General features: G+C 36.0%; 1 long non-coding RNA gene and 1 pseudogene across 4 annotated transcripts; both read left to right on the top strand.

The window, feature by feature from the left end:
* The first annotated feature begins 1,298 nt into the window (after nt 1-1,298).
* Nucleotides 1,299-6,825, top strand: LOC109148689 (annotated as a pseudogene).
* A 474-nt stretch (nt 6,826-7,299) lies between these two features.
* Nucleotides 7,300-11,066, top strand: LOC109148549. Of its 4 annotated transcripts, none has more exons than XR_002048828.1 (7): nt 7,300-7,767; nt 8,428-8,561; nt 8,751-8,819; nt 9,400-9,473; nt 9,635-9,772; nt 10,550-10,591; nt 10,920-11,066. It is a non-coding gene; the product is annotated as an uncharacterized LOC109148549 (long non-coding RNA). The 4 variants fall into 4 exon arrangements; XR_002048830.1 differs by adding an exon at nt 10,250-10,264 and having other exon boundaries at nt 9,400-9,772; XR_002048827.1 differs by having other exon boundaries at nt 9,400-9,772.
* Nucleotides 11,067-26,474: the final 15,408 nt, after the last annotated feature.

Raw genomic sequence — 26,474 nt, 5'->3', positions numbered from 1 at the left:
TGCGTTCGCCAGAAAAGAAAATTGCGATATGTCAATTTAATTGACACAAATGATGCGCGCTTGAGAGGGAATTTGCGGTGGGGTTTGGGAGGGTGGGATCGCTGGCAGTGACTGTTCTTTCAGATGAACCAGTCGACATGATGAATTGTCCGGCGGTCGTTTTTGGGGTGGAGGTGATGATCGATCGCGATCGATGAATGTGAAGAGGAGAGAGAAACGATCCTGGACTGATACTAGATGAGATAAGGATCAGCGTTTCTATTCCAATACAATAGAGATTACAAAACAATCACCTAATATACATCAGCATGAACTAATCCTAATAACTAGGAAAGCCATAAATAACTAATCTAATGTAAAGACTAGTCAAACCAAATAACAAATAATAACATAAATAATAATATCACTAACAAAGAAGGAGTCCATTCGGATGTCCTCAAAATTTTATACAGACAAGTGATCAAAAAGATGGCATTTTTACATCCTTATTTGCCAAAGTTGCCGAATCCGGTGATGTTGTTTGTCAAACCATTGGAGAAAAGTTGATTGAACAAAATCAAAAGATGGATCAACAACACACGGATACACGAATCAATCTGAAGGAATTAATGGAGCATCAAAATATTTTGAAGACTCAGATTGACAAAGCAGAAAGGATCTTGAAAGGAGAATTGACAAAAGGCTTACTTGAAGTGATTCAACTCATGAAGAAGGAAGGTGAAGCAGCTGAAAAGATTCACAACGAACGTCACTTGCGACAAGTCAAGGCGATTCAAGATCAAGAAAGCCGAATCAACAAACTTGAAGTTGAGCTCACAGTTGCAACAAACAAGCTGGAAAATGTTCAAGCTGTTTCCATTGAAACACACAACAGTGTTGAAACTGTGAAAGCAAATCAAGACCGAGATTGTAAGACCCTTGCACTTTTGGTTGATAACGCCAAATGGGGTGAAGAAATTCTCAGTCACTTGGCTTTGCAACAACAAGAATTTATTCTTGGAAGCCAACAACAGCCAGTAATATCGACTCAAGGTAGAGGCCGAAGCCGCGGACAATCCTCACAAGGACCATCTCAGATTGGTTTTGCTCAGTTCGCGAATCCTAGTCTTGGTACGAGTACATCGAAAGTTGTTGAAACTCGTGTCTGGTTTGAATGCTCTAAAGGTACCGCCACTCAGACAACAATATGGACTAAGGAAAATCTACCAAGAATGATCAAAAAATTTCCTGCAGCCGATCAAGCCCAATGGATCTCGGACAAGAATAAAGAAGAAGAAGGCAAACGGAAAAGAACCAAGATGTGGTATGAACTAAGAGATTTCACTGGAAATATGGGCATGAATCTTGGAGAAGAAAGAAGCTTCGAAGAATGTGTCTTATGGTGGGAAGCTGGAGTTATTCCGGGCAACAATATCAAAGAAGCTTTTGGATATTACATGGCCGAGCAAGTTACAAAGAGATTTCAGAATGCGATGTTCAAAGATGATTTCTTCAAGCTCAGAGAACATGTCAAGTAAATTTTGAAGAAAGACTTTGGTGAGAAGAAACCCAGAAGGTAATCTGAAAAATCTCTTAAACTGATGTTTTCGCTATTTTCGAACCTCTGTTGCGTTTTTCTCTAAATATTCGAAATATCTCAATAATAACTTCCCATGGTCTATTTTGAGTTTAGAATTTTATTTGTCTTTTGTAATTAGATCTTTCGTGAATTAAAAAGACAAGGAATGTCAAAACGCACATAAAAATTTAAAAAAAAAAATGATGATCAAAAATAAGAATAATTAAAGATGCAATTAGGAGCTTGTCTAAAAATTAATTCACAAGTTTTCTTTTGATTGTGTCTAGAAAACCATTTGTTAAACTCATCTTGGCTTTGTTAAATAAAATTGAGCAAAATGATTATTTTTCAAAGACTTTAAGCCAATGACTGAGTATAGGTTTTGGCATTATCAAAAGGGGGGAAATTGTTAGGAATAAAGTGTAATGGTTTTGATATGCCAAATATGTATTTGTAGATCCCCCAATTTTATTTCATAGGTCTAGTAGAGTCTTGGACCATGATCGGGAAATTATTTAAGTTGCAAAAGAGAAAAACAGAGGAAGATGCATGAAAATAGAAGAAGAAGATATAAAGCCTAAAATCAAGAATTTGTCTGGAGAAAATGACAAATAGAAGAAGAAGATGGATGATATGAAATCACGTCGCTACTACTCAAAGAAATATCCCAGAAGAATTTTCGTTTAAGAAAATTAAGATTGGAAGATTGCATGAATTTGACTTGGAGATCAAGCATCTACGAAAAGAAAGGAGTACATCAAATATGATTGGAGATATACCCAATAAGATGAAGTGGAAGATGCTTGATATGTTATGCGAAATGGCTCAAGTTCAAAACTCACCATCAATAATTTTACAAGGTAAAATTTGAGAAACCAAATCTAATTAAATCTGATGAAGTTGAGCACCAATTACAAGTGGAAATTGGGAAGCAATTTCACTTGGGTGGCAATTGAGAAGCAATTGCACTTGGGAGCCGATTTCATAGAAATTGGAAATGGGAGCTAGTTTCAGAGAAATTGAAATTGGGAGCAAGTTTCAAAGAAATTGAAATTGGGAGCAAGTTTCACATGGAATCAATTCAAATTGGGAGCCATTCAATTCAAATTGGGAGCCAATTGAGATTGTAGTATGGGATGCAATTTCAAAATGGAGACCAATTCAAATTGGGAGCCAATTGAGATTATGGGATGCAATTTCAAAATGGAGACCAATTCAAATTGGGAGCCAATTGAGATTGTAGTATGGGATGCAATTTCAAAATGGAGACCAATTAAAAGAAGACTCACATGGAATCAATTCAAATTGGGAGCCAATTGAGATTGTAGTATGGGATGAGCCAATTGAGATTGTAGTATGGGATGCAATTTCAAAATGGGGACCAATTAAAAGAAGACATTGAGGAGCAATTGAATTGAGATGAAATTCAATACCAGGAGAAGTTTGGGAGCCAATTTCGAAGTCAAGAATTGGAAGGCCAATTTCGAAGTCAAGAATTGGAAGTAATTGAAGCACCAGGAGAAGTTTGGGAGCCAATTGCAAGTCAAAGTCAATTGGGAGCCAATTACAATGGAGAAATTCAAATTGGGTGCCAATTACAAGTCAATTGAAATTGGGTGTTAATTACAAAGGAGAAATTCAAATTGGGAGCCAATTACAATGGAGAAAGCCAATTACAATGGAGAAATTCAAATTGGGTCGTCAATTGAAATTGGGTGTCAATTACAAAGGATAAATTCAAATTGGGAGCCAATTACAATGGAGAAATTCAAATTTGGTGCCAATTACAAGTCAATTGAAATTGGGTGTCAATTACAAAGGAGAAATTCAAATTGGGAGGAAGTTCAAAGCCAGTTTGAAACATCAGAACACCCAGACGTGAGAATGAAGAAGATGAAGAAAAACTTACAGTGAAGAATTTCTCACAAGGAAAAATACTAGTCTAACTAGTATGGGATTAAATAGAAGAATATTTTTTAAATCCCAAACATACAAGGACCACTTCAGAGCTGATCAGAGAAGCCATTCTACACCAAAACAGAGACCCAGATATTCCCTCTCAACGTAAAACCAGATGAATATCATATGAAGTTTGGGAGCTCATTTACATGGAGTTGAAGCTCTAACAACGGCTACCTTATCTCTTCTGACACTTTGCCGAAGATAAGATAAGATCTCTGACAAAAAGATACAAGATTTCAAAAATGAGATCTTCTCTTTCTAATGGACAGATTCTCATTACCAGCTATAAAAGGATGAAGATATGAAGACTTGAAGATCAGGGGAACATACGAACAAAGAGCTAAAAGAGCATATAGCAAAAATCTCATTTGGTACAGAGCATACCAAAAATCTTCAAGTGAGAAGTGAGAAAAGAAAAAGAACTCAGAGAGCTTCAAAGAAAATATTCTGAGAGTTTTTAAACAGAGCAAAACAGAGCATAAAAATCAAGTGTTTTACTTGATATACTCAAAGAGAGAAAACACTCAGATCGTTCAAGAGAAGTCATTCCAGAGTGTTTTAATCTTCATCAAAGAGACCTACGCATCATTGAAGATCAACTACAGAGTCTCGGAGTTAGAAGCCAGACAACACTTGTTTTGGAGCAAAACAAGAAAAGGGAGGAAAGTAGCACGAAGCTGTGAAATCCTGGATTGTCACACGGAGCTGTGAGATCCGAAGCAGCAGTGTCGGAGGCACTGGGCGTGATTTGTGCGGGCTTTGTGATCAAAGCACTAGATCACGGGATACGTTTCTACCGGAGTGTGGAAGACGGAGGGAAAGTAACACGGAGTCGTGAAATCCTGGGATAGTAGCGCAGCGACGTGAAACCCGAAGCAGTAGTGTGGTGTCACTGGGCGTGATTAGTGCGGGCTTTGTGATCAAAGCACTAGATCACTGAAATTCATTGTATCTTGGAACCAAGAAGTGGTAGATATAGTGAATTGCTCTTGGAGATAAGAGCAAGTGGAGTAGGAGGATTACACCACCTCGCGAACCACTATAATTGTCTTGTGTTCTTTACTGCTTTCTTTATTTAATGCTCTTTACTTTATTGCTCTACACGATATATACTGCTCACACAATCTCACACACACTTTATCTTTATTTAATTCCACTGTGCACCATACTCTAACAATCTCGTTAAGAGTTTTGGTTTATCTCTGGCTTAGCAATTGTTGTGCTGTGCGAAAAAGTTTGAAAGTCTATTCGCCCCCCCCCCCCCCCCCCCCCCCCCCCTCTAGACTTTCACCTTACCTCTTTTGGGACCAACAAATACTAAACCTAAGAGTTAAAAGTGAGGTTCTAAAATTAAAAAAAAAAAAAAAAAAAAACAAATCATAAACTCTAAAATCCAAACACTAAGAGCAGTGCAATTTTTAAAGTGCAATTTTTTAATACTATAAAGTTCATTTTTTAACAACATAATGTGCATTTATAGAAAAAATCAGAGTAAATACCACTTATGGTTCCTCGAGTTTGGTGGCATCGCCATCAATGGTCCCTAACTTCCGTAATTACCATCCGTCATCCTCCGAGTTGTGAAAAGTTACCTTATAGCGTCCTTCCGTTACTTCCTCCCGTCTCAGCCGTCAAAATGTAGGGTAATATTGTCATTTGACTTATACGAAAAGAGTTAATACCAGCCAAGGTCACTCGAGTTTGGTGGTTTGGCCATCTTTAATCCCAAGTTTGGGTGCTCAAAGATGGAATTGGATATCTTAGCAAGATTCTGTTGTCAAACCAAGGTCCCTCGAGTTTCGGCACGACCTCTCAAATCGACCGCATCCTCTGTCCACCTACGCCTCGTCATTTCCTCCGCGACTACGTTTCCCCCAACAAGCCATGCCTCATCTCCTCCGCCATCAACCACTAGCCGGCCACCACTCTCTGGCACTCTACCAAGTACCTCCTAGACGCCCTCTCCTCCTCCACCGTTTCCCTCCACCTTACCCCAATCGTCCGAGCTGACTCCGCTACCTCCCTTCCTACCTCCCCTTCTTCCCTCTGCTTCGCCTTAGCACATATCGAGCAGCTCTCTTTCCCTAACGCTCTGTCAATGGTTCTCCAATCCGACAACAGTTCCACCATCGCTTACCTGCAGCAACAGAATGATTGCTTCCGTTCGGAGTATGAGGCTCTCGGTTCGGACTGTGAGCCCCATTTTTCCTGGGCATCTGAGGCACTGGGATGCCTTCCTGATGTCGTGAACCTCTGGATTGGGAATGATTTGTCAGAGACATCATTCCATAAAGATCATTATGAAAATCTATACGCCGTGATCACTGGGGAGAAGCATTTTCTGCTTCTTCCTCCCACGGATTTCCACAGGATGTATATTAGAGAGTATCTGGCTGCTCAATACCACTATTCCCAGGTTTAAATTTCTTCTCTCATTATCATATCATAAATTTTTTTCTTCTCTCATTATCATATCATAAATTTTTTTTGTGTGAATATATATGAATTCTGCTAATATGTAGGCAATGGCGTTGAGAGAAATTGAAGAGGAGAATACTATACATTTGTAAATTTTCTTTAATATTGTATAGGAGAAGAGGGAGTTCGAGTTGGAAGTTGAGAAACCACCAACTTTCTTTAGTATTGTTTGGCAAAGTTTGGGACTAAAGATGGCCAAACCACAAAACTCGAGGGACCTTGGCTGGTATTAACTTTTTTCGTATAAGTCAAATGACAATATTACCCTCCATTTTGACGGCTAAGATGGGAGGAAGTAACGGAAGGACGCTAGAAGGTAACTTTTCACAACTCGGAGGATGACGGATGGTAATTACGGAAGTTAGGGACCATTGATGGCGATGCCACCAAACTCGATGGGCCATAGGTGGTATTTACTCTATAGAAAATCATGAGTAGTGCGAAATGTAGTATTAAAAATTGTACAGTAAAATTTTCAATAATTACAAAAATGCCACTACAATTTAGTTATTATTTTAAATTTGATATGATCATTTTCATATTTCCAAATTTAAAGCTAAGATTAGTTTTTAATTTTCTTAAGGAGGTATGTTGTCATATGATTTTTTATATATATAATTATATATAGGCACTGGATTAAATGAGAACAAGTCCTTAGAAGAGAAATAAGAATCAATCTCAACGTTACATTGGAAAAATCATACGGATCAAGTCAAATTTAAAAAAAAAAAATGCCGTGGCCTTTTCGTAATTATCACTAACTTTACTATGCAAACTTGAACACTAAAATCTGTAATTCTCAGGCTTTTTCAGATTTGCACATTTAGTATTAACATTGTGCACATTTATTATTAACATTTTGCATATTTAGTATTAAAATATTGCACTTACAAAAATGCAAAAGTGCATTGTACTTAGGGTTTCAATTTTAGAGTTTATGATTGACTTTTTTTATTTTATTTGGTTTAGTGGTTCACTTTTTACAATTTACACTAGTACAAAATGGAGCAAAGAAATCTGACTTTAGGCTACCCTTCTTTAAACAAAGGTAGTGTATTCTAAAAAAAAATAGGACGGTGGCATAATTGTAAATAAATGAATAAGAAACTGCTACCCTTTTAAGAAAAAGGGAAAGCGGATAAACTTTCCGCTACCCTTTCTTTTAGAAAGGGCAACGGAAACTAGATCGGGAAATTAAAAAAAAATAAAAAATAAAAACTAAAAAGAAAAAAAAAAACAAAAAAAAAAAAAAACTCAACGCCTCTTTGGTCTTCACAAACCAGATCTCACTCTCACACCTCTCCAACACTCTCCGCCGTCGCTCCTCACCACAGACCGCAACTCCGCCGTCGCTCCTCACCACAGACCGCAACTCCGCCGTCGACACCGCCTCTCTCACCACGATTCCCTCAGCCCCGATCAAACGCCGCTGCCGACACCAAGCTAAGGATTCAAGCGCCACTCTCATCAGCCACCCATGACGCCCCTCTTCTTCTCATTAGCTACCGGTGACTAGACCCAGCTGAAAACGACGCCTCCAAGTACTGTCGACGACGCCTGCCACGTACTGTCGACGACGCCTGCCACTGACGTCGCCACCGCCACTGTGGTTCTCAGCCGCCGCTGCCGGTTCCACTATTGCTAATACGATAAGTTTTTTAGTATATAAACTACAATTAGCTCTGTTTAGACAGAGATTGCTGATATCTGTTTTCATTTTGAGCAGATGATAGCTGTTTCGGACTAGGTTTCAACCTGGGAATTGAAGTGTAATTTCTCTTTTCTAGATGATTCTTCTTTTGGGCTTTTCGATTATTTGCTTAAGGAACCCTTAATTGCAGATACAATAAGCATGAGATTGGGGTGGGGGATGAAAATAATTAACCCGGACCTCTAATTTAGTTAAATAATGGTTTAGTCCACAGATCACTTCTTTAACACTGGTATAGAAAGTAGGATGAGTAGTTGAGGGTCTTCTGACTTCTGCTTTAACACTGGTATAGAAAGTAGGATTAGGTGCCTATACAGCAAGATAACATGACAGGTGCTGCCCAGACTCCAGGCCCTGGATTCACAAACAATTCTGTAGATGGTGAGAATGGTGATAACGGAGTAATTCATAATGATACTGGTTTCAGAGAGGGACCCAACTGGAAAACAGTAAGTGGGAGTGCTGACCTAAAGGAACGATGAATGTAATTACCATAGATATTGCCAATTCTAAGTGAAATTCCTCATATAGTTAGGTAAAAGTAATATAGGCTGATCACTGCCTTTTTCTTTTTCGGTGAGCAGTATGTTTTGGGCAGCACTGATAGAAAACTTGGAATACAAAAACACTACTTTATTATATATTGTTGCTTAGTAATTCATACTCAACGTTTGATTTTATTTAATTTTATGCTCTATATACATGCCTATAATTGTAGAACTTGTGGAACTTAATCTTGGTGTGAGAAAGATGAACCATACTAGTCAGGGTCAACAATAGCCTGAAGGAAGACACGATGATGATACTGCCATCGCTGACTTCCTCACTTCATTGATGGATTATACTCCCACAGTGAGATTTTTCTCAATTTCTGCAAATATATGATTTTGTTTTATATAATCTTGTTTTGTAGACTATAGAGCAAATTGGTACAGAAAAAAAAAAATATCTTGCTTGATTTTCCCCATTAACTTAGAAAGTCTACAAAGTATCAATGTAGGACACCTAAATTTACTGTTTCTCTCTAACAAATTTGATCAGATTCCTGATGAATTAGTGGAGCATTACTTGGCTAAAAGCGGGTTCCAATGTCCTGATGTTCGATTATAGGTATTCTCTGCCTTATTAAGTGTTCTTGTTAGCGATAGTGCATATTGATATGTAATTTTAGTTCTTTATCTACCTATAAATCTGGCAGAGTTTGGGGTTAGGATGGCAGATGACAATGGGTTTAAGGCTGTAATTCACATTCTAACTTCTCTATTTTCATCCTCTTTTTAAACTGGTCCTTCTTCTTCTTCTTCTTCTTCTTCTTCTTCTTCTTTTTTTTCTTAATCTTTTTGCACATACATCTGTTTCTATAACTTCATGAAAAAATTTCTTCATATATTTGTTGTTTATTAGTTAGATACTGGAGTGTCTTCTCATATAGTTTACACCATTACTTCATATATTAAACACAACCGGTTGAAGAAATTAAGCTTATGGGGTTGCTTTGGCTTAGATGTTAGCTTTTAATTGTTATATCCTAATATGTGTAAAAAAATATGAATTTAATTGTTATTTTTGTTGGGATTATATTATATACTAATGTGTGCATAAATATTGTGTAGACATTTTTTATTAGTAATTATTTGAAAGATTATAAAGTGGAATCTTGTTGACATGTTTTTATAACAACAAAATGCAGGTACTTTGGTGGATTCTAAGATTTGCCATCCTACAGAATTCGATTTTTATTTATGCAGTCATGCTGGAATTCAGGTAAGTGCTTCAAAATGCAGGTACTGTGGTAGAACTGTGTTTTTGCTGCTGTATTTTATTCATGCAAAGCTGCATTATAATATGGTATCTCACGAGCATTTGTGTTTATATGGCTAACGTATTATTACTCTTGATGAAATTGATTACTTATAAAATGACAGCAAAGGAAGAAACATTGAGAAATGCTTTAGTGGTGTTGTGTATTTACTTATTTAGAAGCAGAAAAGCAAGCGCCCAGAATTCTCCATTCTTGCTTCTTACAACAGATGTTGATACCTTCGAATAGAACCCTTGAACAGGTTCGCATTTCAATCTTCACTGTAATTTTTTTGTAAAAATTATTGTTAATAGTATAAATTACTTTAAGAAGTTATATAGAGCCTTTGCCTATTGGCAATTGCAGTCTTGCAGATGGCTCATACAATGTATGAAGGTTAGGTAATTCAGCCAAGTTTGTCTAGTTGTTGACTTTATAAGTTCGACTCCCAATGCCCAATGAGAGTGGTTTATTGGCCTTTTTAGTGTGAGACGATTAGCTATAGACAATCTAGGAATGCTTATCTTTTTGTGATTCTTTACCGGTTAGGATCACAAGATAGGACCAATATACACCCTTAAGTAGTGATCCTTTGCCGGCTAGGATTACAAGGTAGAACTAATGGTTGCCAAAAAAGTTGGGGTTTTAAAACAGTTTTGAGGTTAAATCAGTATGTGTTAGTGACTCAGTGTGTCACTGAATATTTAAGTAATTTTTTAAAATTTATTTCATTGTGCAGAAGGCATAGAAAGAGGTTAGCATCATGTTGATGAACACAAGGCATTGTGGTTGATAAAGACAAAATTCATTGTGGTTTTTTGTTGGGATATTATAATAGTTATAGCAAAAAGGCAAAGTGGGTATTGCTTCAATGTCGATAATTATTTAAGGTGGCAAATGAATTGAACTGGTTCCCCATCACTCATCAACTGATCTTTAATTCAAAACGTAGATTATATTTCTTGTTTGGTGCCTTTAATTTCTCCCCTTGTTACTCAACACTAAATTCTATCACAATTGCATTGTTTCTCATTTGCAGGCCAGTAAGGATCAACTTCCTCAATCAGACATAATCAGGCCAGTAAGGATCAACTTTCTCATTGACACACCAATTTTGCTAAACTTTAGTTATGTATTCATTTATGATCTATGTGATGAATGTAGCATGCTAATCATATTTAAAGATCATGTGCTACATTCCTTATTTTTATACATGCATATATACTTAAAAGTATAAAGTATCTATCATCATATGCAAATTTATTATCTGTAAGTTTTAGTTTTGGCTGCATGCTCATCACTTTGAATAACAAATTATTACATTAGGTAAGTAAATTTATATAGAATAGCTAAATTATATTTTATTAATTAACTTATTTAGTAATTTGATTAATTAAATTATTTTGTAGGTATTTGAAGGAAATTCGTACTCTTACCAATGAGAAATAGATGAGATTCGAGACTTATGAGCAAAATATTTTTTGGAAGAGTATGTGTAACTTTTGTTTTAGATTATATGTTATATTGCATTGATATAAAGTATTGTATTGATAGTATTTGGTTGAGTGTTGATAATATTGTGTTTTGATAATTTGTTGATAATATTGTTTTTGATAGTTTGTTGATAATATTGTTTTTGATAGTTTGTTGATAATATTGTTTTTGATAGTTTGTTGATAATAGTGTTGATGATTAGTATTATCTTGATATGTAGTGTATGAAAATAGAATTTTTATAAAAATTAGGGCATTTAAAAATAAAAAATAATAATGATTTAAAAAAAAAAAAAAAAAAAAACAATCTGCTACCCTTCTTTTGTAAAAAGGGCAGCGGATGCTTAAATAAAATAATAATAAAATAAGAAAATTCGCTACCCTTCTATATTTAGAAGGGTAGCAGATTTCAACTTTCCGCTACCCTTGTGAAAGGGTAGCGAAAAACTCAAGGCTTTCCGTGTCCCTCAAATCCGCTACCCTTGTACAAGGGTAGCGGATAACCCTTTACAAGGGTAGCGAATGTGCATATCTGTACTAGTGAATTAAGGTCTTGAATTTACGGTTTAGATTTAAAATTTAGCATTTTCGTTGATTTTATAAAATTTAACAGGTTTGCATATTTAAGTATTCAAGTTTGCTAGTGAAGTAGATGATAATTACAAAAATGCCACCATATTTTTTAAAAAAATCTGATCAGATCCGCTGAATTTTTACAGATGTGTCAATTTTTTTAAAATGTAAGGCTGAGATTTGTTCTTATTTATCTCCTATATAGGATCAAGATCAAATGAAAACATGGTTCTTATGTAAAAAATAAGAAATGATCTCAGTCGTCCATCAACATTCATTAATGGTTGAGGGTTATACTAAAAAAGAACACTTGTTCAATTTTATATTTATTGAAAACTTTTAAAAGCGAAGTTAATTTTATATATAGTTATTGTAAACTTGAAAATTTATTAATAGTAAGATTCTAAGTTTGATTTCTCAACACAAAGAATGTGAATGTGTGATGTGTCCATACATTTTTTTTTTTGAGAAAGAACCTTTCACTATATATAGTGGTAAGATCAAATGAGAATAGGATCTTATAAAATGTGCGTACCGATTTCACGCAAAATTTACGTTCATGAACACATAGTATCGTCGTTATTTAAAGTTCACTTGAGAAATAAATGATATTCTCAATCCTCCAACAAAAAAGACAGACTCGTTATCTTTGATGGCACAAGAATTAAAAAAAAAAAAAAAAGTCTAAAAGTAGACAAGTTTTAATTATTTAAGTTATGATCAAATTAATTATAATTAATAAAATAGAATAGACACATAAGTATATAATATATCATATTAGAATAGAAGTTGACGTATGATTTAATTTCTTAATTTTCCATGAGCCTATGGTGCTGAGTGCTGAGACTAGAACAGCTAAGCTCATAAGGAACAAGCTAGCTAATTAAGTTACTACGATGAGGATTGGATTATCTAAATAGCATTGATGAAACAATACAGAATATAAATATGACTACAATAGAAGAGTCCTACTACAACACAAACAATATAATCCTAATACTCCCCATTAAACACAAGGTTGATGAGCCACAACGTTGAACTTGTTTCGTAGAAAAGTCAACCGTGAACCATATAGTGTCTTAGTGAAGATATCTACTAGTTGATCTATGGTAGATATAAAATTAACATGGAACTCTTTCTTAGACACTTTGTCACGAACAAAGTGATAGTCAATTCTACGTGTTTTATTCGTGCATGAAAAACGGGATTAACACACAAATAGGTAGCACACAAGTTATCACACCATAACTTAGGAAGAGAAGGAGACATACCCAGTTCCTTCAAAAGAGAAACCAACCACGTTAGTTCCGCAGATACATCTGCCAAAGCTTTATACTTAGCCTTTGTTGAAGAATGCGCTACTGTATGCTGCTTCCGACAAGTCCAAGAAACCAAATTATTACCCAGAAACACCGCAAAGCTACTTGTAGATTTTCGGTCACCCGAATCACCAACCCAATCTGAATCAGAAAAGGCATGAATATCAAAAAACTGGGATTTACTAATCCGAAGACCATAGTGAAATGTACGTTTAACGTAACGAAGAACTCGTTTGAGCAACCCCCCCCCCCCCCCCCCATGCGACGTGGTAGGTGCATGCATATGCTGACAGAGCTTATTAACTGCAAACACTACTACAGAATTCACATACAACGTCGAGCCTTTAACGTCGGCTATATACATAGCCGACGTTAAAGATTTTTTAATATTTTTATTTATTTATTAAATTTATAACATCGGCTATTAACAAATAGCCAACGTTATAAATAAAAACAAAAAAAAAATTAAAAGAAACAAATACCCTACGACGTCGGCTATCTGTCCAGTCGACGTCGTAGGGTATATTTTTATTATTTAAAAAAAATAATTTAGATATAACGTCGGCTAAACGTTATTAGCCGACGTTAAATCATAAAAATAAAAAAAAAATAAAAGAAATAAATATGATACAACGTCGGCTAGTTGTTATTAGCCGACGTTATATATTTATTAAAAACAAATCTGCAATTCGAATTTCATTCACTCCGCCTCTCTTCGCCCTAGAATTTCTTCTTCTCCCCATCGCCACCGCCTCTCTCCGCCCTCGCCACCGCCAACGCCACACCGCCCAGCCGCAACAGCCGGTCGTCGCTCCAACGGGTCGTGACTGTGAGATACTGCAACGCACCAGCAAGACTACGATACTGAGTAGGATTAGCATACGAGACAAGTGTGGCTAAGGCCTTGCAATCAACCATTCCAGCATGCTTTAATATCCTTCATATACCTCTGTTGAGAAAGAAGTAGACCACTACTGAGCGAAATTCTCTCAATTCCAATGAAAAAAGAAGGATTGCCCATATCTCGCACTTTGAACTCAACTGCCATTTTCGCCACAAGGTCAGATCGACACACGAGTAGAATTAGACCCATCAACAAGATGTCATCTACATACACTAGCAGTTATAACTAAAAAACACCATTAGAATAGATAAATAAAGAGACATTAGTCTTTGAAGGACAAAAGCCTATAGAAACCAAAAAAATCATGTAATTGTGTAAACCAGGCACAAGGAGCCTGTTTAAGACCATAAAAAGGCCACTACAAGAAACACACATGATCACAACCTGGTGGTTGGCGCATATAAAACTTCTCAAAGATGTTTCCATTGAAAAATGCATTACGAATATCCAATTGCCGAGCATTACGTCCAACCTCTCGAAGTAGCCAAAGAAAGCAACAATGGAATTGTAGTAGGTTTTACAACTAGACTGAAAGTCTAAAAAAAGTCATATCCTGCAACCTAATTAAACCCTTAGGCATAGAATTGTCTGTGTTTAATACCAAGAGAGGAAATAGTAAAGTTTAATTTTTTGTACTCTCTCCCTAAATCAGACTGAGCAGACAGAATTTTGCACGTAAAAGAACGCTCAACTAAAGAACGAAAACTGTCAAAAATTGAATATAAATCAGACTTTGCACGCATAGGATAGAACGAAACAAACCAAGCATAGTCATCCACAAATAACACAAAATATCGAAATCCATTAGAAGAAAGCAAAGGCGTTGGGCCCAAATATCAATATAAATCAACAGAGCTAACATCATCTGTGGGGAAAGCCATGTGTGCTTGCGGACTCAGAGCCTCAGAATACTTGCGATAACTTGTCAAAGCCGAATGACCCTGACCATTACAAATTTAACAACGAAGATTAGACCAAGACCGAATGCCACGGCCCCGACCCTGCTGCGTGCCATTGTCCACGTCCGAAGCCACGCTGTTGTGACGAAGACTGGCCAGACTGACCACCCCGTCGAACAACCATGACAATACGCACCATTGGCTCACCTCCATCATTAGCGCAAATAAACTCCCACGCAATAAGAGAATCAGACAACTCAGTCAGGGTAACTAGATCGCCCATCGTCAATGTAGCTACCAACGGCCAGAACTCCGGTAGCAGCCCTCGGAACACATAGAGATTCTGATCGTCGAGGCTGACAGAACACCCTACCAATGCCAAATCCTCCACCAAGACTTGTGCCCGTCCAAGATAGTCGGCGATGGAGGCATCGCCCTGACACAATGCCTGCAACTAGCCGAGAAGCCAGAGAGCTCGAGCTCGGGTGGAGGAGCCGAGACTCTGTTCGATCGACGTCCAAAGCTGCTTGGAGGTTGTTCTTCGGCAAGGTGCATGGTTTCTTCAGAGAGAGAATAAATCACCATAGACAAGATTGACTAGTCTTGCTGAAGCCAAGCATCACGAGAGAACGAAGACGACCACCGGAGAAGCCACCACCGTCGTTGTTGGGCACTGGACAGAACCGTCCACGAATCCTAGCTAGCAACCCTCGTCCACGCAAAAAAGACACTAATTGGGTTCACCAAAACAGGTAATTCCTAGAAGTGAGCTTAGTGGAAACGAAGTGGTGGGCTGGCGTTAAAGAGTTACTGGCCATAATTGGAACCGATGCAACAGCTTCGGAGACGATCCATTCAGACGGAGCATCGACAAAACCATCATAAGAACTCGAAGCGTTAACGGCCATGAGGGAATCCTGAAACTATTGATACTAGATGAGGATTGAATTATCTAAATATCACTGATGAAACAATACATAATATAAATATGACTACAATAGAACCACAGAAGACTCCTACTACAATACAAACGATATAATCCTAATAACCAGTGTTGCCAAAATTGCGCCTAGGCGCCGCCCGACCGCGGCGAGGAAGGCTGGAATCGACCTCCTCTGCGGCGGGGCGGCTAGCCGGCTGAACCGGCAAATTTTTTTTTTTTTTTTTTTTTTTAGTTGTAAGGTGTCAAAAGTTGGCACTCTAATTTCTCCAAAAAATCCTTCTTTTGCCCTTAATTTTAATTTTTTATCTATTTGGATGGTTTCAACAATATTTTGAACGATTTTACAACCACTTACGTAAATAATTTGTAAGAAAAAACTAGAGGAACCTTATGTTTTTTAATAATTTTTTTAATTTTTAGTTACAAATTTAAAAAAAAAAAAAACAAAACAAAATCGGCGCCTAATCGCCCCTCGACTCCTAGGGGTCGCCTAATGTATTTTGCAACCTTGCTAATAACTACGAACCATTGTGCAAATTTTACTGGTGTTCAATTTTAATGATGCAATTATTGTGCAAAGGTAAAGACTTGTGAATCTCTAAATTTATGTTGCAATTATTACGTTTGATATAATAATTAGTCTATTGCATTTGAGGTGGTCAGAATTCCAAATCCAGTCAACCTGTTTTCACTAGTACAAAATAGAGCAAAGAAATATGATTTTAGGCTACCCTTCTCTAAACAAGGGTAGTGTATTATTTAAAAAAAAAGAGACGGTGGCATAATTGTAAATAAATGAATAAGAATCCGCTACCCTTTTAAAAAAAAGAGTAGCGTTTTTTTCTTCAAAAAAACGGGACGGTGGCATAATTGTAAATATGAATACTTTCCACTGCCCTTGCTCATAGAAAGGGCAGCGGAAACTAGATTTGGAAACAAAAAAAAAAAAAAAAAAAAAAAAAAAAAAAAAAAAGATCTCGCTCAACTTAGACCTAGCTGCGCTCGCTCTCATATCTCACCTCTCCTCAACGCGTCTTCCTGCCTCCGCCGTCTCTCTCACCACACCTCCGTCGTCGCTGCGCTCCTCACCATAGACCACACCTCCGCCGTCGCCGCCCTCACCACCGCCTCCCTCATCCTCCCACGACGCCGCTTACACCGTCTCTCTCACCACGACTCCCTCAGCCTCGATCAAAAGTCGTTGCCGCCGCCACCAAGATAAGGAATCCAACGCCTCTCTCATCAGCCACCCATGACCCCGCCACCACCGCCGCGGCTGCTTCGTGACTTCCACCGTCGGCAACTGGTCGAAAGAAATGTACGTGCAGGTAATTTTTTATTTTTTTTTGGTTAAAATTACTTTTTATAATTATCATTGTAATATATATTATATTTGTTAATTTTTATAATTTTTATTTCGAATTTTTAGTTATTTTTGTTGTTATACCCTAATATGTGTAAAAATATGAATTTAGTTGTTATTTTTGTTGGGATTATATAGTAATGTGTGCATATATGGCATAATATGAGTAGAAGTATGAATTTTGGTTATGAATTTTGATTATTATTATTTTATTTAGAATTTTGACATTTTAATTATTTAATTTTGAATTTTAATAAATGTTGTGTGAAATAGGTATTTTGATAAATTGTTTATTTGATGAAATATCTATTTGATAAATTGTTTATGATAAATATGTTGTTTGATGAATAAATATGGCATAATTGTTTATTTGATGATAGGTATTTATTTGATGCGATTACTATGTGTTAGTCTTGCTCTTTTGGACTTCCTTTTGCAAGTTTATGGCATTGTGTCTATTCTGTTCACACGAAGACGCCACCAGTTTCAAAGACTCCATGGACGAGACTTGTTGGACTCCTTCCAATTTCCCAATCCCTTACCACATTGTTTGTGGTATATATGTATGTATGTTGTATATATCTGCAGCTTTAAAAAAAAATAGTTGTGTTGATGCTCTGTTTGCAGAACTACGTGCAGTCAAAGACAGCAACAGAGAAAGAAGTGCTGAGCTACAATGGGAGAGGCATACAAGTGGTTAATGGCAGGTTTCTTTGTGCTAACTGCTACCTAAAATCCATCGAGATTGCCTCTTACTATCAGCATCATTCCCCCCTCATTACCATCCCTCAAAACTAAGTACTATGTTACCGTACTGTTAATTGGAGATTAAAAGGTTTGAATTTGATGATTTTAATGTATGTTTTTGTGTCAGGTTATTGAGGATTCAATGAGGGAGACAAAATGGGGTTCAAGAAAGTTGGAAGAAGCAGGATTTCTCTAATAGTGTTATTAATATCAACTCGCTGATGGTTTTAACCCCTTGTGGCTCAATTTCATTCTGAGCAGGTAAAGAACTTCTATGTGGGTAAAGATCTTGTTGGGGATGTGCCACTGTCAAAGAAAGTCCTTGTTGCACTCACAACTGGTAAGGACATCTTAACAATGCTTGTATTGTTTATTTGCTCGAGTTCAGAAAATTAAATTAGTGCTGTTGTTCTTTCTAATCTTTAAACAGGCTCCGCTTCTTTTCATGTACGGTACCCTTCAAGTTTGGTTGCATTCAACACGATAAATCTTGAAATGCTCTGTATGTTTCCTTCTCCTAAATACCCCCATGCTCGTTGTTTATTGCTTGTTTCGAGTTTAAATTCCGGGATGCATGTATCAGAGTGTTAATTTGAGAATAAAATTATGTCCAGTATGATTAGCAGAAATGGGTGGTGGCTTATAATCCTGGCCGTCAAAGAAAGAATATATTCCAAACATGAAACCAAGGGCTCAAAATCCTCAAATATATTGGGGTACAGCTTAGAAGTTTCAAGTCCAATCATTTGGAAAGTGGAGTGTTTTCTGGATAGATTTTAAGTTTATAGCATCTATCTGCTGTGTTTGGCCACCCAGAAGATAATAAGTGGCTTTGTCGATGTGCTTGGGCCAACAGGGTTTTTGTCGACTCCCTCAGAAGCATTCAGTACTTAGGCCCAGTTTCGATAAGCTTATTTTCTACTTATCTCTTGTTCTAAACACATATCCTGATTTGTTAATGAGTTTGTATAGGCTTATGAAAAGAGTTCATGACTTTTTAAAGAGTTGTTTGTTCTAAAATATGATAATGTTATCAGCGTTTCAAAACATATACGGAGTAATTGTTTTATGTTTTTTGTTTGTTTGTTTGTTTTTGTTTTATAATAATCACTGTCTAAATTTTGAATCAGAATTCATTGTTGATGATTGAGGTTTTTTGTTTTTGTTTTTGTTTTTTTTTTTAAAATAAATATGCAATCTTGTTTCTTGTTTCAGTGTTGATCAGTGGATTACCTTTGTCATGTCTTTGCTTTAATTTCAAGGCTATACTATTTAGCAGCTCATCTAAATGAATTAAACATTAGTATTAAGTTAATATGTCCATGTTTACTAATGTATAGGCATGGAGGAGCAATTCATACTCAGGGTTCCCCCTTCTGTGGCTGAGCGAATTGACCTGAGTGAGAATGCTTCTTCTTCAGAAGACAAAGGACTGGATTTGTCATTTTCTGGTATATTTTTGAAGTTTCCTACTTCTCTACTCTCAAAATCATAGTATCGTTGTAATAGTTTTTGAATTTTTGACCCAAATTAGATGTATGCATTTTAATAATTAGTTAATTGATTCATGTAAACAATACAAGTTTTCATGGTAGCTGCTAGATGCTAGTCTGCAGAGAGCTATCCTTGAATTAGAACAGAACAATATGAAATTGTGTTGTAAGGAATATATTGTCTGCTTTAAGCTATGATTCTACTAGAAATATTTTACTTATCCAATGCAATATGCCATATATGTTCATGTTTATTTTTGTTCGTGATTTGTTAAAAGTTAGTTTGTTTTCTAGAGGATGGTAGGAGTGGCACATTTGTCATAGGAAATGAGCACTTCCCTGCAGCTCTCTTGGATCTTCCTTGCATAGTGGAGTCTTACAAAACTTATGATGATAGTGTGCTGATTAAAACTGCATAACTATATACCAAACAGATTGGAGTTTCTCAGCCTTACAGATCATGAAGGGCCTTTTAATTTGGCTATGGCACCTCTAAAGATCAACGGAGACAAGAAGTTGTTCGGTACATTCTTGCCTATAGGCGTTGCTGATTCTCCTGATGTCAAGGGAATGTAAGTTTTGTTATTAAGACTATAAATCCATACACCAAAGGATTGGGCCACCATGTGGTATCTTTATCAAATATGCTGATTTTTAACACTTTTTAGTTTTTACCCCTTCTATTTGTGAGAATCCAGATCAATGTTAGCGTGTGACTTGCAGTAAGTTATCCTTTATGATAGTAGATGCAATTGGTAGCACTGGCATTGACATGAAGGTAAAATCCTAAGGGAATCGAGACTTTGCTGTTTATCTAGAATAGTTCTTGAACCGTTCTTTTATTGGTTTTTTTTTTTTTTTTTTTTTTTTCTCACTTATAAAGATGCTGAAATGTTACCAATATTGCATCTCAGAGCGACCCGGGGGTGCCAATTGTGTATGCTGGTTTTGGAGCTTTAATGCTTACAACGTGCATCGGCTTCTTGTCACACAGTCAAGTGAGCTCCGTTGTTATTAAGTTGTCTCACCTGTACACTGTTGTTAGTGTAATTTCAGAAGCAGTAACTGTTTTTGGCTTTGTGCATTTTCGTCTGGACAGAACTTTTTTATGATATAGAAAATTTAAATAGAACTATGTATATTTAAATTATATTTTAGTATGTTGATAATATTGTGTTTTGATTGATAGTTTGTTGATGGTTAGTATTATGTTGATATGTAATGTATGAATTCCGTATAGGATTTTAAAAGAATTGGGAAATTTAAATATAATAATGATTTTTTTTTTAATTTATAAAAAACAATCCGCTACCCTTCTTTTTAAGAAGGGTAGCGGATTGTTTTTAAAAAATATAATAAATTAATGGTATTCGCTACCCTTCTGTGTAAAGAAGGGTAACGGATTCTTAACTTTCCGCTACCCTTATTCAAGGGTAGCGGAAAGCTCAGGGTTTTCAGAGACCCTAGTATCCGCTACCCTTGTACAAGGGTAGCGGATAGCCCTTTACAAGGGTAGGGGATGTGCAGATCTGTACTAGTGTTTCCTAGCGTGATTTCTAGTGTGTATGTTCCAGTTCGAACAATGGTTGAAATTACATTCGGGCGCTCCCAATTCTAAGACAACTTGCCACCATCTAATGGCTTGTTTACTTCTTAACGATAACATGGAAGTATCAGACATCATGAGTCAATAAAATGTTTTAAGTGTTCCAAAAGTGTGTAATGAACTTGAGAAAAGGCTTCCTTTCAACAAAATGACATCAGTCATCAAATCAATTAACTCTTTCTCTTGCTTGCAGTTTAATTAGGTTACCTTTGATGTAGTCCAATTTTCTATTCCCCTCCGCCTTTCCTATTCATATTATTCATTTCATTTGTTAGTTGTTTTTTGTTACTTGCCTCGTCCAAATCCTAATTCACACTATAATTTGACAAAACCCCACCTTATGGGCTAAAGTATTTAATTCATTAGTTAGTCATATACTATGTGGGATGGCCTCAATACTTATATCCTAAATCGACCAGCGTGCATATAACCAATTGTTATACCATGTATTAGAATTCATCTTGCATTGTGAATTTTAGTCTAAAATAATATCTAAAAACATAATAAGTCTCAATTAAAACTAAATTCATCTTTGTGCTAATGTGACTTCATAATATATCCAATTAAGCTCCAATTTACATGATTTTATAATCAATGCTTCCAAACCATCTAATAGTATAATCAAAGAGTTAATTCCAGCAATGGTCCTCCGACTATTGTGATTTTCCAAAATTTGTCCTCGTCTATTAATTTGGACAAAAAAGACCCTTGACTATCATATTTGTTCCAGCATTGGTCCTTCCGTTGACTTTCCCTTTGTTTAGGCATTAGTGTATGGCAAAAATGGTCATTTCATCTAATTGCTTTCTTCATCCTCTTGTTGGTGAGTAGCAAAACCAAAACTCCATTACACACGAGGCAAAAACATATCCGCTGACCCTGATAGGCAAATCTCCCACCGGAGCTCCTGGACTCCATAGCAAAAAAGCTTCGAATCCACAAAGAAGTACTTCAAAAGTATATTTAAAACAGAAAAAAAAAAAGGAATCTCGATCATTACAAAGACAATTCAAAGGAAGTAGTCAATTTGTTTCCCCAATAGAAATCAGAATTCAAAGCAGAAATAGCAAAATCATTAGAATTCGTATAATAATAAGGAAATAGAGGGTCAAAGCCCTAAGAATAATGTAAACGTACCTGCAGCGCAGCTTTTGCCCTTGGTGAGCATATAAACGAGGACAGAAATGCCGAAGGCGTGAACGGCCTCAGCTCGGCGGCGACGAAGAGGTTGTCAACCACAAGTGTTCAGACTCCAAGAGATGCCAAATTCAACAGAAGAAAATCTGAATTACGAACTTTGCACCTCCAAGAGGGTCAAGCCAAGCCCCTAAGCTATTTAAGCAAGATCCTGTTTCAACATGAATTTGAGCACAACCAGTATAATAACTAAAAGCAATGCTATCAAAATAAATAAATAAAAAAAAGAACACAAAAACTAAAAGCAATTCTCACAACATAGGATGATAGCAGTGAATACAAATGCTGAATGGCACCAAGATTTGTTCAGTCAAGAGATGCAAAGTTAAGACACTATTATGAACCGAGAGTAAGAGGATGCCCTTCATAGAAGGAACATCATCAACTCACCAAAAACAATACAGTACGGAGAAAAAATTTAGTCATGCAATACACTTAAGAGTTATGACCTAACTACCTAAGTATCAAAGCTTTTGTTTAACCTGGGTTTCAGCATGCTATTAAGGATTACAAACTCTTCACAATGTGCACAGAAGAACTATATCTTGGAGATATCAGATTTGAAATTTAGACAGAATTATGCTAAATAGTCACAGACCAGAGGCAATTTTGCTACGTCATTTTGTGAGAATGTCATTTACAGCGTCCGATTGTTCTATGTTGTGAAGAAGAAAGCAATAAAGAGGGAATGACCATTTTATCCCTACACTAACGCTTAGCAAACGGAAAGTTAACGGAAGGACCAATGCTGGAATAAATCTGATAGTCAAAGGTCTTTTTCGTCCAAATTAAAAGACGAGGACCAATTTTGGAAAATTATAATAGTCAGATGACCATTGCTGGAATTAACTCTATAATCAAATATGCACACACTTAACTTTTAATTAGTATAAAAACATAGGAATTTGACGTCAAATATACACATAAAAATACAAAGAATTGCCTCTCATCATCAAATCTTTCCACACTTTATAAACTTTGATTTCCCTTAAGCAAGAACTAGAATCTAGCTTCAAAAGAATAACCATCATTCCACACAAACAATGGTAACCAAATTCAAAATGACTTAACCAATGGACTTATCTATGCACGCGCGGGTTATTGAATGCTATAAATTAGAGAAAATCTCAATTTTGGTCCAGTGACTATTGCACTTGTGTTAATTGCAACACTTGACTTTCAAAAATGTTAATTTAGTACCTTGACTATGCAATTTCTATCAATTCTGGTCACGCCGGCCAAATCTCACTGGAAAAACTTAAACATTTTTAAATTTTTTATTCATGGGGGCAAAACAGTCATTTTACGTTAAAAAAAATTAAAAAGTTATTTGCTTCTTCTTCTTCCTCAACACCTCCGGTGCCAACATTCTTTTCCGCCCTAAGCTTTCTTACCTTAAGCAAAATTCACAGTAATTGTAATAATAATTGATGGAATTTAAGATCAGATTAATATTGCCAGTGAGGTTTATCAGATTAATTGATTGGAAAACTACATCTGAAAGATACATGTCTGAACCCTCTTCAGTCTGCATAAACATCATCTTAGTCAACTAAACCTGCGACCCTAAAAGACTTCCCTTAATCCTTAGAATCCGTGTTTACATTAGAATCAAGAAATCAAACACGCAGTCGCAACCATTGAACTCATGGATTTATAATTAATTACTCAATTATACTGCGAAGCAATAGTTACTGTTTTAAAAAGAATCTTTATGTCAATTTAACGTAATAGGAGAAAGAAGGTTGTTGGTCGCCGGAAATGGAGAAGAAGCACACCGGAAATGGAGAAGTTCATGGGAGAAGAAAGAAAAAATGAGTAAAATGACTAAAATACCCCCCATTAGTACACCTATTAAATTTTTCCAGTGAGATTTGGCCGGCAATTTGGCCGACTTGACCAAAATTGATAGAAATTGCATAGTCAAGGTACTAAATTAACATTTTTGAAAGTCAAGTGTTGCAATTAACACAAGTGCAATAGTCAGTGGACTAAAATTGAAATTTTCTCCTATAAATTATTATAAGCTTGATCATGACAAAGTAGTTATTGACCATCTCTTTTAACCCAAAACTCAAGGGAATCTACATTGGCACACTTAAACCACCCAAATTAATTTAAAATAACCAAGAGTCACATCCCAAGCACACAACCTCATTCAATGAATTTTATTCAAACAATTATCCAAAGAGTTTCCCAAGATTGAATCCAAGGTGGGAAATGTACACAAATTAAACCTCTATCGACTTTCACAATCAACCCCAATGACCCATTTATACAAAATGTGATGGTTGGCACAAGTCTCTCCTCATATTTTTTTTAGAGAGTTCTCTCTTTTCTTCTGACCTCTTGAACTTCCTTTTATTCAAGTCTATCAACTAAACATAAAGTTTTGTATCCTTGCATATTGACAGTATAATTTAGATATGGTAGTATACTCGGTCCCTAGAAGGTGGACCTCCCCTCTTATTTTGCATCAATGAATAAGATATTTTAGCTTAATTATACTCATTTAACTTTTCAAATTTTTTCTCTTTCACATCCTTACAAGACTCATGTCTTTCTTTAAAAGGGGAAGGGACTTCCTTCTCTATATCCAGTTTAATTCTCCTCAAGATATGTTACCAAATGTTGGGTGGTGATAGTATATTGAAGGGGTGAGATTTTTCGTTCTTAAAGAATTGGTGATAGATGTAGAGCTTAACCTTTTCATACACAAGGCACTAAATCCTCTTGTGAAAATCTAGCCCCGAGTAAAAGTTGGTTGATGCAAGTAACAAACAAATTAAAAACAAGTAATGAATAAGAATGATAAGAAAGGAGCAAGCAAATAGGGGATTAGGATTAGGTCTAGGTAATGCAGTCAAACCGGAAATGAGGGAATTTAAAAAGTCAATTAGCTTCATAATGGATGCCTTTTAATTAGGAGGAATCGTTTCTCAAGGTCATTCCATACTTTTAGAGCATTTAAAGACATTCTCATGACTCATAATTGACTAAGAGGCATTTCATCAAACACCTTGGTCTTGACATCACAAACTCTCATTTTCTTTAAAGGTGAAGTAAGGTCAATTAACCCCGTGAGTCTATATTAGGTATTCACTTCCTAATCGGAAGTCGATCATGTTAATCAACATTATCCCTATCTCCCTCTTAAAGGAGATTATTCACTCATGATCATAAGGAAAATAGCAAGGAATTCAAGATCAAAGAAGCAATCCATAAGCACAAAATATAATATCAAAGTGCTAAAAACAAATAAGAAAATTGCAAAGAAATAAAAGTAGAATTGACTTTCAATTGCATCAAATGTGGTCCCTCGACTTTCAAAAACTCACCCAATTTAGTCCTCCGTTAGTTTTTTTTTTTTTTTTTTTTTTTTTTTTTTTTTTTTTTTTTTTTTTTTTTGTCTACTCATGGTTAAAATGGAGGGCATTTTCGTCCGTTTACCTATTATACGTCTAATATACACTAAGTAGTCGAGGGACCATTTTGGGGAAAACGTTTTTATTTATTTCATTTTTGTTTATTTTCATTTTTTAGACTCTATCAAATTTGAATTTCTATAGATTTCTTTTCCTACAAATATAATAAATAAAATCTCACAGTCCAACCTCAAAATTTTAAACTTTCTCTACAAACTTTTTCCCTCTTTCTAAGCATACAAAGTTTTCCTCTATCCTTATCAAGTTTTACAATAAGTTTCGTAACTTTCATAAATACTCATATACTTTATATATATATATATATATATATATATATATATATATATATATATATATATATATATATATATATATATATATTGTTAGGAACACTTGTATTAGGATTTTGATGATACCAATGTAACCTAGAATGTAGACCCCTAAGTTATTTTTAATCGCTGCTTTCGTTCTAGACGAAAGTTGCCATAACTCACATTGTAATTCGTGTTAAGCTAGACAAACACACGAAAACGAGTTATATTTATTTGTTAGGGCTATCAAGACGAAAAGAGACACAAGGCACGAAGTCAGAAGCGTCAACAACGAAAGATCACCAAAGGTTATCAACCACCTCGTAAAGATAGTTATATCATTATGACGATTCATCAAGACATTCATTATCTTCAATAACAAGAAGAATGTCACCACTATCTAAGTTGACTAACCATCCTAGGAACAAAAGGACCTCAACATATGGGACACGCATACCAAGGAGCATTAAATGAAGCTGTACCATTCTTCTGAAGCTAAAGGACAAAACTCTAAGGCTATCCATGCCCTCAACGGCTACATGGTACAAACCACATTAATGGAGCATTTAATAATGCAGCAAGCTCCCAGGTCCTTACCCACTGGATAATAGGTTTGAAATTTCATCTCCCTCCAACGGATGAAATTTCCCTCACCTATATAAACCCACCTTCATCAACTTAGAAGGTCCTG

Source organism: Ipomoea nil, unplaced genomic scaffold (genome assembly GCF_001879475.1).
Source record: "Ipomoea nil cultivar Tokyo-kokei standard unplaced genomic scaffold, Asagao_1.1 scaffold2144, whole genome shotgun sequence".
In the NCBI taxonomy this organism is placed as follows: Eukaryota; Viridiplantae; Streptophyta; class Magnoliopsida; order Solanales; family Convolvulaceae; genus Ipomoea; species Ipomoea nil.
The sequence above is the reverse complement of the archived record's forward strand: the minus strand, read 5'-3'. Positions and strand labels throughout refer to the sequence as shown.